The sequence below is a fragment of the Bos taurus genome, chromosome 24 (genome assembly GCF_002263795.3).
Source record: "Bos taurus isolate L1 Dominette 01449 registration number 42190680 breed Hereford chromosome 24, ARS-UCD2.0, whole genome shotgun sequence".
Lineage (NCBI taxonomy): Eukaryota > Metazoa > Chordata > Mammalia > Artiodactyla > Bovidae > Bos > Bos taurus.
Window position 1 is genome coordinate 2746806 of NC_037351.1, and position 13314 is coordinate 2760119.

Consider the following 13314-nt stretch of genomic DNA (forward strand, 5'->3'; position numbering starts at 1 on the left):
TGGAAACTTTGTCCATAGGTTTCTGTGGAGAGGATCTTGAGTTCAGTAGAGACAATCTGCTCCTTTTGTGTATGTTGGAGTCTCTCTGGAGATCTTATCGAACACAGGAGGACCACAGATAGGGAGGACGAGAGATGTGGGAGGACCACAGAGCAGGTGGTCAAGGCACGTGGTGGGAAGAGCAGTGCTTGACACTGGGGAGCACTCAGCTGGGGAGCACTCAGCCTCTCCTCCTTTCTCGTTTCCTCTTTTCCTCTCATCCTCTCCCCTTTCCTTTCCTACTTTTAAACTCTGGGCGGAAGAAATATTTAACAATACGTCTTGATCTTGAGATGTGAGCCAGTGGTCACAAATTAATGAAGCCCTAATTTAAGAGCTCTGAATACAGTACTGTGCGCACTTCTACACTTCGGCAGGATTTGAATTAAGGATCATTTAATCCTGGTGCAGCCACTGCTTTGATAACACAAAAAGCCCCTTAGACTTCCTTCCCTGAATGTTTCAGGGAAGAAGGTTGTGCCAGGTCCAGTGAGCACACACACGGCAAACATGCAAGCTATTATAATTTTCCTTAGATGAGAAGGATCCCACAGACTCGCCAAGTGATCTGCTGTAAAACACCGTGGTCATCCAGAGGGTTGAGTTCTGTAAGAACATACGAGGCTCACACACGAGGCTCACATGGGCTCAGGGAAGTCACATCTGAAGAAGGCAGCAGTGTGGTTATGCTATTAGGGGTGTGGGGTGGATAAAGAATTCCGGGTGAGCCCAGAGGCTGAAGGAGCACTGTCTCCATCTGTCTGTCATATTTTTTTACTTGAAAATAAGTAGGCCACTGAATCCATTCTGTTGTGTCAAATTATTTTTTAACTAAAAAGCTACAACATTGGGATTCAACTCAAAAGAGCCTGGCAATCCCAGGGGAAGGCAGGAAATCCTCTATGAGACTCGTTTTCTGTTCAGGGCGCAGGGCCAGGAATAGTCATCCCCGAGAGCCAGTCAGAATCCTTCTTGGACTTTGTAACCATGGCTCCAATCTTGGTTGTTTTAAGAAACTGCAATTTAAGCCCCTTGGGACAAGATGGTGGGAAATTGTTAGGCTAAGCACACTAATGTCACGGGTAGAACTTTGTATTCAGACGCAGAAGGTATTTTGACTTGTTGTTGTTGAGTCACTTAGTCCTGTCCGACTCTGCAGCCCCATGTACTGCAGCACACCAGGCTTCCCTGTCTTTTACTCTCTCCGTGAGTTTGCTCAAACTCATGTCCATTGAGTCAGTGATGCCATCCAACCATCTCATCCTCTGTTACCCCCTTCTTCTCCTGCCTTCAGTCTTTCCCAGCATCAGGGTCTTTTCCAGTGAGTTGGCTTTTCATATCAGGTGGCCAAAGTATTGGAGCTTCAGCTTCAGCATCAGTCCTTCCAATGAATAATATTCAGGACTGACTTCCTGTAGGATTGATTGATTGGATCTCCTTGCAGTCCAAAGGACTCTCAAGGGTCTTCTCCAACACCACAGTTCAAATTCTTTGGCACTCAGCTTTCTTTATGGTCCAACTCTCACATCTATACATGACTACTGGAACACCATAGCTTTGACTAGACAGACCTTTGTCAGCAAAGTGATGTCTCTGCTTTTTAATAGGCTGTCTAGGTTTATGACAAACCTAGACATTGTCTTTTAATTTGAGCTCTGGCAATATCAGAGATTGTCAGATGCACCAAGGGGGCTGACTACAGGAATGGGGCTCACCTGTTCTTTTCTCACCTGGACACAGAGTGTCAAGGAGAAAGCTCTGTCCATCTATGCAGTGTTATTAAGTCTGTCATGTAGAACTCAAAGTGCTATCTCTTCTCAACACTTTTCTCAAGTAATAGCACTTTTTTCTGATGGTAGTAAAAGTAACATAGTTACTGTAGAAACTTTGAAGTGCACAGGAATACACGACAAAGAAATGAAAGTCATCGTACTCTAGCTTGTTAAACGAAAGGTGGTATTTCATTCTCAATATTTTCCTTCTCTGACAATGAGGCTCAATTTATTCATAAGTTGACTAGATGTTTCTTTTGTATGTATGTGTGAGAACTATGAGCATTGTTCTCTATTGTGTTTTATATTCATCTTTTTGTAATTGTTGCTTGGTTGCTAAATCGTGTCTGACTCTTTTGAGACCCCATGGCTTGTAGCACGCCAGGCTCCTCTGTCCATGAGATTTCCCAGGCAAGAATACTGGAGTGGGTACCATTTCCTTCTCCAGGGGACCCTCCCAACCCAGGAATCAAAACCATGTCTCCTGCATTGCAGGCAGATTCTTTACCACTCAGTCACCTGCGAAGCTCCTTTTTGTTATTTGTCTGTAATAATTTTAAGTATTAAGATCACTGTCTTGATTGACCACACACGTTGCCTGTGGGTGTGCACACACATACAGAGGTACTGTTTTTCCCTTAAGGGATTACCTTATTTTTAGACTTGTTAAAAGAAGGGAAGCATCAGTTTGAAAGAGCTGAGTCTGTGAAGAGAGCCTGTTACGCATGATCATGAACCACTGCAAGTATGGATGCTGGAGAGACCAAGCCTCACTCCAGATCTGGGGTGATCACCTATCTGTCTCTCTGGGGTGTTGGGGGTTCTTACCCAGAGGTGACTCTCAAGGCTTCCTGAAGCTCACTGTTTCCATTGTTATCTTGAACTGTGGGTCTCTGGTCTGTACTCTCCATCAGACCCCATTTGGATGCACATTAGTCCCAGCTGTTCTCTGGAATTGGAACACACGGGCTTTGCTGTCACACAGGCTTGGGTGCAAACGGTCTTGTTTATATTTATGTATATATATATATATATATATATATACATGCTAAAAACTGAGGACTATTCACCTGACTCCTCAAGGTCACAGAGTGATGAAAACTGCCGATCTCACAGGACCAGTGTCAGGATATGTGTATATATACACACAGGTGTGCATACATGCACACATATACACACACCTCACATACACACATACGTACGTAACAGCACAGACGTATACACACAAACACACACACTCGCATATCACATATATAATACACAGACATATGCATACATGTACATGAGTATGGACACATATACATGCAATACATATATACATGCACATATACATGTGTATACAGCTAGACATACACATGTATCACACATATAACACAGACACACAAAGATATAAACACACAAAATTGCATGAGTATACATACACACACAGATACATGCAATACAATATATACATGACCACACACATATACATCTAGACATACACATATATGCACAAAAATACATACGTACATACATGTCCATACACATTTATCCACGTATATACTTATATATACAGTGTCAGTTGCTCAATAGTGTCTGACTCTGTGATCCCATGGACTGTAACCCTCCAGGCTCCTCTGTCCATGGGATTTCCCAGGCAAGAATACTGGAGTGGGTTCCCATTCCCTTCTCCAGGGGAGCTTCCTGACCCAGGGATCAAACCTGGGTCTCCTGCCTTGCAGGCAGATTCTTTACTGTCTGAGCCACAGGGAATCCCCATACTTTTACATAAATATGCAGATACACACACATACAGACATATACACAATACACAGTGTGAGAGAGAAGACACGGACGCACAGTAGGTCTGCACGTGGAGGAGCGTTTAGCTTGGTTTGGGGTTGTGTGTGTCTGAACCGTAGGTTTCTTCCAGTAGCTGTTCTGCTGGACACCTTGGTACAGACCCCTGCCTTGCTTCTCTGTGAACTTGATCCCCTCGGTGACCCAGGGATTCCAGGCACCAGCTCTGAGTCTAGGCACCTCAGGATGGTCCCTTCCAGTTGGCCAGTTGCCTGCTCAGGAAGGCGAGGTCTCTTGCCGGAAAGCACATGGTGTGAAGAGCTGTGACGGCCCGGGGTCTGTGCATTTCAGTGCCCCAGCTTTCCGTCCCACAGAGCAACTTCCCAAACCGAGGGGCGCTGAGTATGAACATTCCTCCTCCTACGGTCCCATCACACCCACCGGAAGCCGGCGTCCAGCATGTGTGAACCGTCTGCTTGGTCCTGCTCAGCACACACGTACATCCTGCTGTGAGATCACAGCCCTTTTCTCTCAGCCCTATTAGCACGTCATCTGTAGACAATTTACATTTTCAATCTGAATTTTCACTTCAGAGTCCTTCTCAAGATCTGCTTTCATTTCGGTTTCTTCCTCAGTCTCAATGCCTTCAGTACCTTCATCCTTTCCTGTGGAGCCTCACTTATCTCACCGAGATGACAGGCCACAGTGAAATGCCATCTGCCTCTGACTCATCTTGATCCCACCCTACTCCAGCCCACATTAAAAAACAATGTGTCAAAGCAGTTTTTTACATGAGGAGCCTGATACTTCCATGCATCAGTTCACGGATGAGTGTGGGCAGTGGGGAGCCAAGAGGTAGTAAATGGCAGGACTGCAGGATGGAACCAGAGCTCCTTGGCCTGGAGAAGTGACCAGAGGACTAGGGTCAGTCTGCCTCCTGAGGTTGGACACTGAGGAGCCTCTGAGTTAGCAAGAGCTGTGAGTTTTGAAGGTGCTCCAGTAACCCTCTTGTGGACTGCTTTATGGAGCATCACATGGTGGCTGAGCACAGGCTGCAGGGCCTGGCGTCCTGGGTCAGGCCCGTGCTGCCAGGCAGAGCCTGCATCCCTGGGCACATGAAACTCTGGTTTCCATTTATTCACCTGTAAAGTGTTGGGTGGGGGGAGGGGAAGCTGTGAAATTAAAAGACACTTGCTCCTTGGAAGGAAAGTTATGACCAACCTAGATAGCATATTCAAAAGCAGAGACATTACTTTTCAACAAAGGTCTGTCTAGTCAAGGCTATGGTTTTTCCAGTGGTCATGTGTGAATGTGAGAGTTAGACTATAAAGAAAGCTGAGTGCCAACAAATTGATGCTTTTGAATCATGGTATTGGAGAAGACTCTTGAGAGTCCCTTGGACATCAAGGAGATCCAACCAGTCCATCCTAAAGGAGATCAGTCCTGGGTGTTCATTGGAAGGACTGATGTTGAAGCTGAAACTCCATTGCTTTGGCCACCTGATGTGAAGAACTGACTCATATGAAAAGATCCTGATGCTGGGAAAGATGGAACGCAGGAGAAGAAGGGTACCACAGAGGATGAGATGGTTGGATGGCATCACCGACTCAATGGACATGAGTTTGAGTAAACTCCGGGAGTTGATGATGGACAGGGAAGCCTGGTGTGCTGTAGTCCGTGGGGTCGCAAAGAGTTGGACACAACTGAGAGACTAAACTGAATTGAAAGTGGGGATAAGAGCAGCTATCTTATAAGAGTCGGAGAAGAAGAAATGAGTTCATTCTTGATAAGTACTTAGAACAATTTCTGCATTGTTTTTACCAAACAGTTTTTATTTGTGTTTACCAAATCCTACAAATCCTGTAGGGTTTGGTAAACACTGATAATAATAAAATTATCATCAGCAGTAACAACTGTCATTCCATTATGAAGGAGGTCCTGTAGAAGAGTTGCGGTGCGAAGGAACGGGAATGTAACGGGCTGGTGGCAGGTACGGCCCTTCTCAGCTTTACACGTACCAGACCATGAAATGCTTTATTACTCTGTGCTGTTTTACCCGCCAGCAAGTTTATGATTGCGAGCGTAACTCTGCGTGGATTAACACAGACTGAAGGAAACGCAGTCCTTGGCCTTCAAAAACGTCCAGTTTTATGTCAGCAGTTTCAGAAACACTTTGCCCAATTGATTTAGCTCAGATGGCCTCTTTCTATATGCATGACAGGAGAAGAGGGAATATATTAAATTATTTCCCCCACACTTTATTTTTTTTTTTACTTCTTTCCCCCTCAGTAATCTGATACGTTGATGTGTGGGATGAAAGTGTGTTCCTGTCTCTGGGTTTCCCGTGGTTCGCCCCCTCCCTCAGCTGTGCCGATTTCTTTTATAGCGACTTGGGCCACTGCAACGCCTCTTCAGTGGTCCATTTGTTTGGCCAGGACATAGATTTGCAAGGGTTTCTAATACTGACCTCAAGACCGCAGAGGAGTAGTATCATAAAATTCTGCCCTTAATTCTTTGGCTTGACTGTAAAGGCTGTGTGTCAGCTCAGTCTAAATGTGTGAGGGATTTATTCAGAGTGGCTAGAATGTAGGCTCAGGAAGCTGAGTGGCTGCGAAGTACTTGCAGCGTTGGCCTGGAAGCCACACTCTGGCCAGCGTGGGGACCGCATCTGCCCCTTAAAGGTCCTCACTGGGACTAGCTCAGACGACAGGTTGTGCTCACTGAGCCCGGCTCTCAGCCACATTCTCACGAGTGACCTCACGGCATTCTTCCCTCAGCTGGGGAGGTTGTACTAGAGTATGGTCTACAGCCGAGAAAAGTGAGGCTCACAAAACAACTTTCCTCAAATCAGAGAGTGAACCAGTGGCAGAAGGGGATGGGTAGGCCATTCGATCCTTCATCAATGATCTGGTGACGGTTTTTAAAGAAAAACAAATGAAGGAACAGGCCAGGGTCTGGTGAGTTACAGCCTGGGCTCTTAATCATTCATGTATGTTTGTTTATATAACAGAAACCTAGAGGAAGTGATGGCCAGTGCGGTTGCTCAGACAAAATCTGGGTAAATGCACGGTGAGTTCCAAGACGAATGTTGTATTTCAAATAGTTTACACCTACCTCTTCCAGTTACAGAAAGTCACCAAATTCCAGCACCAGGGGTCAATGTGACTGAGAGTTTCTAACTTCTCGGGATTGCACTTACTTCTCCTACTTGCCAAGGAGGTGGTGGTGTGTCATTTCCAGGAAAGGTTACCAAATATGATGTTTGGTATGAATTTATGGTCATTGGGCAACTCAGGATGCATTTTGCTTTTTTCTTGGTTAAAATTTCTTTAGTATTCGTTCCTTACCTGGAAATAAAACTGGAGGATGAGGTTTCGCACTGCTCATGTAACCAGGCAGTTCTGTGGGGACTTGGCTGTGAGAAGCCTTCCAGAGTTGAGGTGGCCTGATGTCTTGGAGGCGGTGCTGGGGTTTGTGGAGACCGGCAGGGGTGCTGTTGGGACACTGAGAACAGGAGCCTCTGGTGGGAGGAAGTGGTGGGTGCAGTTTCCAACGTGGAAGACCAGGGAACAGACTGCGACCTCTCTAGGAGGTGAAGCCAAGGAAGCAAGTGGCTATTTCTCACCTTTGCACAATGGATCTTATTTTCCACCGAGGCCTGTCCTGTACTTATTCGTTCTTTTCTGACACGTAGACTGGACAAGGGACCAGCTTCTAGAGATGCCCGTGAGAGTCAGGCCCTCTGAGGTGCACCACTTCTTGGTCTCATTTATCTATTTATTTAACTTTTTTTAAAAGAAGTATAGTTGATTCACAGCATTGAGTTCATTTCTGCTGGACAGCAAAGTAGTTCAGTTATACATATATATACATTCTTTTTAAAACTTTTTCTTTTCCATTATGGTTTATCAGAGGATACAGAATGCAGCTCTGTGTGATGCACAGTAGGCTCTTGCTGTGTATCCATCCTATACGTAACGGCTGACACTTGCCAACCCCAGCCTCGCACTCACTTCCTCCCCCAGCCTCCTGGTGAGTCCTCCTCCACCCTACCCCCTTGGCAACCACAGTTCTATCCTCTGTGTCCGGGTCTCACTTATTTTGGTATTCAAACTCATATGATTCTGCCTTTGGATTGCTTATTATTAGACAAAATGGCTAGTCATTTTGGGGTGGGGGTGGTGGGCATGCAACTCTGCAGATTAAAAACTTTGATTGGCACAAGGCCCAGGAGAGGAGAGAGGCACTGCGCCTGGAAAGAACCTGTGTTCTTTGTGGGAAATGTTTGCTCCATTGAACCAGATGAGGACATCTGTTTACTTCAGTAAGAAGTAGCCAAGTCAGTTATGTTTAGATTTTTACTTTTGTCATTGGTTAGTTGCCTTCTTTAGAAAACCAATTGGAAAAGGAGTTGGCATTTCAAGCCCCAGATGTCAAAATGGCTTATTCTATAGGAGTTTCAATGAAAAAGAACTTTTGTTATCGTGTAAAGCTGCAAAACACAAATATCACTGAATATTTAGAATAGATTCTAAGTATTTTCACACAGAATGAGTGTAGTTATTTCTCCTAATTCTTAGTAACAAATGCCTTTTCAGCCCTTAGTCCAACTCCCATTCTAACTCTCAGCTCAAGACCTAAGGCTTTTCCTCACTCTCATTAACCCAGGGCTTTTCATAGCTCCTCTTCATGACTTCACAAGGCCTCAGCCACTCCAGCAGAGCTCTGGGCTGGACTGCAGCCTCTTTATCCTCTGCTGGGCTCTAGATAGGGGTCCTTCATAATCAATACAGGTCTGTGATAATTCAAATTGCATTCTCTAATTACCAGATCAATTATATCCAGCTTGTGTGACTGCAGCTCGTGGTCTAAGAGTAAAAACCATATTCAAGGGCATAAACCCGACCTTTGAGCATTTTCAGCATTCCTAACATTTTAAACTTCACCCCAGAAATCTCAGTCATAAATTTGAGCTGTTGTCTTTTGATACAGCTGTAAATCTAGGAAAATCATAGGACCTTACATAGAAAATGAAATACCCATTTACAACAGGAATGTAAACTTTAAATCACTTTAGTCTTTTCCTGGTAGAGTTTAAAGTGACCTGTTCAGGACATCCTTACCAATCCATATTGGTGGATGCTCTGGAGGTCTTTATTATATACGTATCTGTCTCTGGGGAGAAGGGACTGTTGACTACCAGCTTTACTTTATTTTTTAAGTGTTGTTTCTATAAGTAACAGAAGCCTCTATCTCTTACTCTTCCCAATTGACTTTATCTTAACATCTTGATTTCAGGAACTTTTCCATTTTCTTCCAATTATGGACTTTGAAAAGCCAACAGTTGCATCATCTTTAGAGACACATGCCTGGAATCCGGGCTTTCTTTATTATTCTCACTATTTACTAAACCAGGCTGTTCAAACTGGACATGAAACCGCAGAGATGATGTGAAGTAACCCCGTTTGTCCTGTATCATTAATTCATGTTTTACACTGAAGTGTATAAAAACTATTAGGACACCTGATGAAGCTCTTTGAAGGATAGTGTTTGAGTCTCTTGGGAAAAGATGATATATTATTTAAAACAATAATCTAGATGTCTTTAAAAATTCAGCGCCAATTCTGTGCAATGAAGATTTATTGAGGGCCTCCTTGGGAGAGGCAGGGAAGATGCCAAAAATGGGAGACATGTGTGAGTGAGTGTCCACCTTCAAGGATGTGTTGGTGGGATGCAAAATGCAGAGAGAGCAGGATAAGGCGACTTTCAGCTGCTGTTTTAGTGTGAGTGTCAGCATTTGACATGGATTGTCCTCATAATCCTTACAAGAGAATGAGCCCTATGAAATGCCCTGCAGAAGAGCACAGAGCTAGAAAACAGAGGTGCTGTCCCTGTGCATCTGAAGGGAATGCAGGCTGTGGGAGAGGAGGCAGGGGTCCATGGACGACCGATGCTCTAAACCAGGCTGTGGACCAGGTGTGGTGCTCTGCGGTGGATGTGGGGAGAGAGGGGAGATGCAGTCAGCAGATCAGAGCCTCGTCTCTCCACCTCTGGACACTCAGCAAAGCTGTTAAGTAGTGTTGGTTCATTTCTTTGCTGGAATTCAGGTTTATGTGATGCTGTGAACTTCAAGCCTCAGCATCTTCAATCACTTGACTCACTCAGCAAACATCACAGGTAACCATGAAATGCATGAGTACATTTGAAACACTGGACAAGATCTTGGCGACTGTGTTCTCTGCCTGGGCTCCCAGAGAGGTGGTCTCCTGGCCTGTGCTCCCTACTCGGGGCAGTGCTGGGCCCGGGGGCATGTGTGTGGAACTGGGGGGGAGTTCCTCACCTGTGCACAGGTAGTGCCCCTGCAGGAGGTGGGAAGGGGCCCACGCATCTTTGGCCTCTTGTGAGGTGCAGTGGATTGGAGCTGGTCCCTTCAGTGGAGCGACAGTGATGGTCCCAGTGTTCCCTTTGATGCTGGGTCACACAGTATTCAGAGTGGGGACAGGAGGCAGCTGCCCATGTGACCTGCGGGCCCATCGTGCTCCTGGGGCAGCAGCCAGGCCCCCGGCTCCTCGGCCCCAAGGGGCGCCCCCCCACCTTTTCTCCGCTTTCTCAGTCGGTGTGAGCTCAGCCTACAGGCTCTGTCCTGGGTCAAGCTGCATCAAGAGCCACTGGCACAGTGGACAAGCTCTCAGCCTCCTATGAACCCCTTGTTTCATAGGCCTCCCCGTGGTCTGAGCTTCTGATGAACGGGCCTCTACGTACCCCGTGCCTTGACCTGCGGTCTCCTGCCTGCAGGAAGGATGGGCTGGCTTCCACGCACCCCCAGCACCTGTGCCGAAGTCAGGCCCCGTCTGCCTTGATGGCTCTGCCTTCCTGGGACTGAAGCAGGGACGGTTTGTTGTTGCTGCTTTTTGGCTGTTGGTGCTTGTTTGTTGTTTATGTTTTGCTTTTTTTCAGGGAAGTCATCTTCATGTCCCCCCATAGTAGAAGTGAAAGTCGATCAGTCATGTGCGACTTTGCGACCCCATGGACTATACAGTCCACGGGATTCTCCAGGCCAGAATACTGGAGTGGCTAGCCTTTCCCTTCTCCAGGGGGTCTTTCCAAGCCAGAGATCGAACCCAGGTCTCCCACAATGCAGGTGCATTCTTTACCGAATGTGTGTCTGTTTTCAAGACTCAAGATGTGCCATGATGGGTTCTCAGGTCTAGATCCCTTGTTTTGAACGGGAGTTTGCTCTGAGGCCCTCTCCGCATCACATGGAGGGATGTATGGTGGGGGGACTCTGAGCTGCTGTGCTGTCCTCTGGGTTCTCCGACTGGCGGTGGGCAGTGCCTTGAAGCAAGGCCTGCACCTTCTCCGTCTGGGCTTTACAGCTGCTCCTTCCTTGTTCCTGCTCCTGAGCCGTGCCTGGGCCTCCCCTGAGCCGTGCTGAGTGAACCGCCGTGTGTGCTTGTCGCCAAAGTCACAGCAGAGAGAAGCGCGGCAGGCCCGGGCAGCACCAGGCAGCTCCGCAGCACCCGGGGCGAGCTGGCGTGTAAGCCACTCTCCGATGCCCATCAGTTCCCGTGATCCAAGCTTCCTCCCTGGCCTGACTTCAGAACTGACCTCCTTCCCCTCCCCGAGAAAACTAAATAACCATCCTCCGAGGTTCCTCTCCTGCATCTGCTGACGGTTTCTTTGAAGTGGACACACGGTCTCAGGCCAAATTGTGGGCAGATTTCAACCATTTTCTCTCGTCTTCTTAGGGTTCCACCTCTTGTTCAGAGGTGTCTGTTCTGTTGTAAAGGTTGTTTAATACGTGGGCCCATGAGGGGAGCTCTTTGAAGTGGAAACATCATATAAATCTAAGGAAAGAAATAGAAAATGCAGCTCCTGTCACCCGGCCACCCCCACCCCCACCCCTTGTTGCGAAAGAAGCAAGGGCAAGGGGAGGGCCTGGCGAAGGCGGAGCTGGAGGTGTCCTGTCCTGGAGCTGTGAATGTGGAGTCCACTGACGTCCATCTGCAGCACGCCCGGACCCAGCGCACCTGGGCACCAGCACACCTGGACACCAGCACAACTAGACACCAACACACCTGGACACCCAGCACATCTGGACACCAGCAAACCTGGACACCTGGACACCCAGCACACCTGGACACCAGCATACCTGGACACCAGAACAACTAGACACCAACACACCTGGACACCAGCACACCTGGACACCAGGACACCTGGACACCAACACACCTGGACACCAGCACACCTGGACACCCAGCACATCTGGACACCAGCAAACCTGGACACCTGGACACCAGCACACCTGGACACCAGCACACCTGGACACCAGAACAACTAGACACCAACACACCTGGACACCAGCACACCTGGACACCAGAACAACTAGACACCAACACACCTGGACACCCAGCACATCTGGACACCAGCACACCTGGACACCTGGACACCCAGCACACCTGGACACCAGCACACCCAGGACACCTGGACACCCAGCACACCTAGACACCAGCACACCTGGACACCAGCACACCTGGACACCCAGCACACCTGGACACCAGCACACCCAGGACACCTGGACACCCAGCACACCTAGACACCAGCACACCTGGACACCCAGCACACCTGGACACCAGCACACCTGGACACCCAGCACACCTGGACACCAGCACACCTGGACACCAACATACCTGGACACCCAGCACCCCAGCACACCTGGACACCAGCACACCTGGATACCTAGACACCAGCACACCTGGACACCAGCACACCCGGACACCAGCACACCCAGCACACCTGGACACCAGCACACCTGGACACCAGCACACCCAGCACACCTGGACACCAGCACACCTGGACACCTGGACACCCAGCACACCTGGACACCAGCACACCTGGACACCTAGACACCAGCACAACTGCACACCAGCACACCCAGCACACCTGGACACCAGCACACCTGGACATCTAGCACACCTGGACACCCAGCACACCTGAACACCACACCTGGACACCTGGACACCAGCACACCTGGACACCCAGCACACCTGATCACCTAGCACACCTAGACAGCAGCACACCTGGACACCCAGCACACCTGGACACCAGCACACCTGGATACCAGCACAACTAGACACACAGCACACCTGGACACCAGCACACCTGGACACCCAGCACACCTGGACACCAGCACACCTGGTGATAAAAAGGTATTTATAATTCTTGGACCATGAGTAAATATATATATATATATTTGTTGTTCAGTTGCTCAGTCATGTCTGACTCTTTGTGACCCCATGGACTGTAGCATGCCAGGCTTCCCTGTCCTTCACTATCTCCCAGTGGTTGCTCAAACTCATATCCAGTGAACCAGTAATGCCATCCAACCATCTCATCATCTGTCATCCCATTCTCCTGCCTTCAGTGTTTCCTAGCATCAGGGTCTTTTCCAGTGAGTTGTCTCTTTGCATCAGGTGGCCAAAGTATTGGGGCTTCAACTTCATCATTAGTCCTGCCAATGAATTTCCAGGGTTCTGCCCTAATCCTGAGACCCTGGATCTGGAAGTTGGGCATGGCTGGCCCCCCAACAAGGCCTGCTGGCTGCTAGACCAGCAGGGTGAAGTCTGGTTCTCTGAGGACATGACCCAGCAGACACAGAGATGCTGGCTGAGAGAGACACTGCTGTTTCCATGTAATGAAGTAAGTTTCTTATAAAGGGGAGCAC

The 13314-nt window shown here is 48.0% G+C and overlaps 1 long non-coding RNA gene across 1 annotated transcript in view; it reads left to right on the forward strand.

Annotated features, from left to right (window-relative positions):
* LOC132343753 (uncharacterized) overlaps positions 1-13314 on the forward strand; it is a 30752-nt gene that overhangs the window by 10956 nt on the left and 6482 nt on the right. The window contains exon 3 of the long non-coding RNA XR_009492692.1: positions 10309-12799. This is a non-coding gene — a long non-coding RNA (uncharacterized lncRNA). The remainder of the gene's footprint in view (positions 1-10308; positions 12800-13314) is intronic.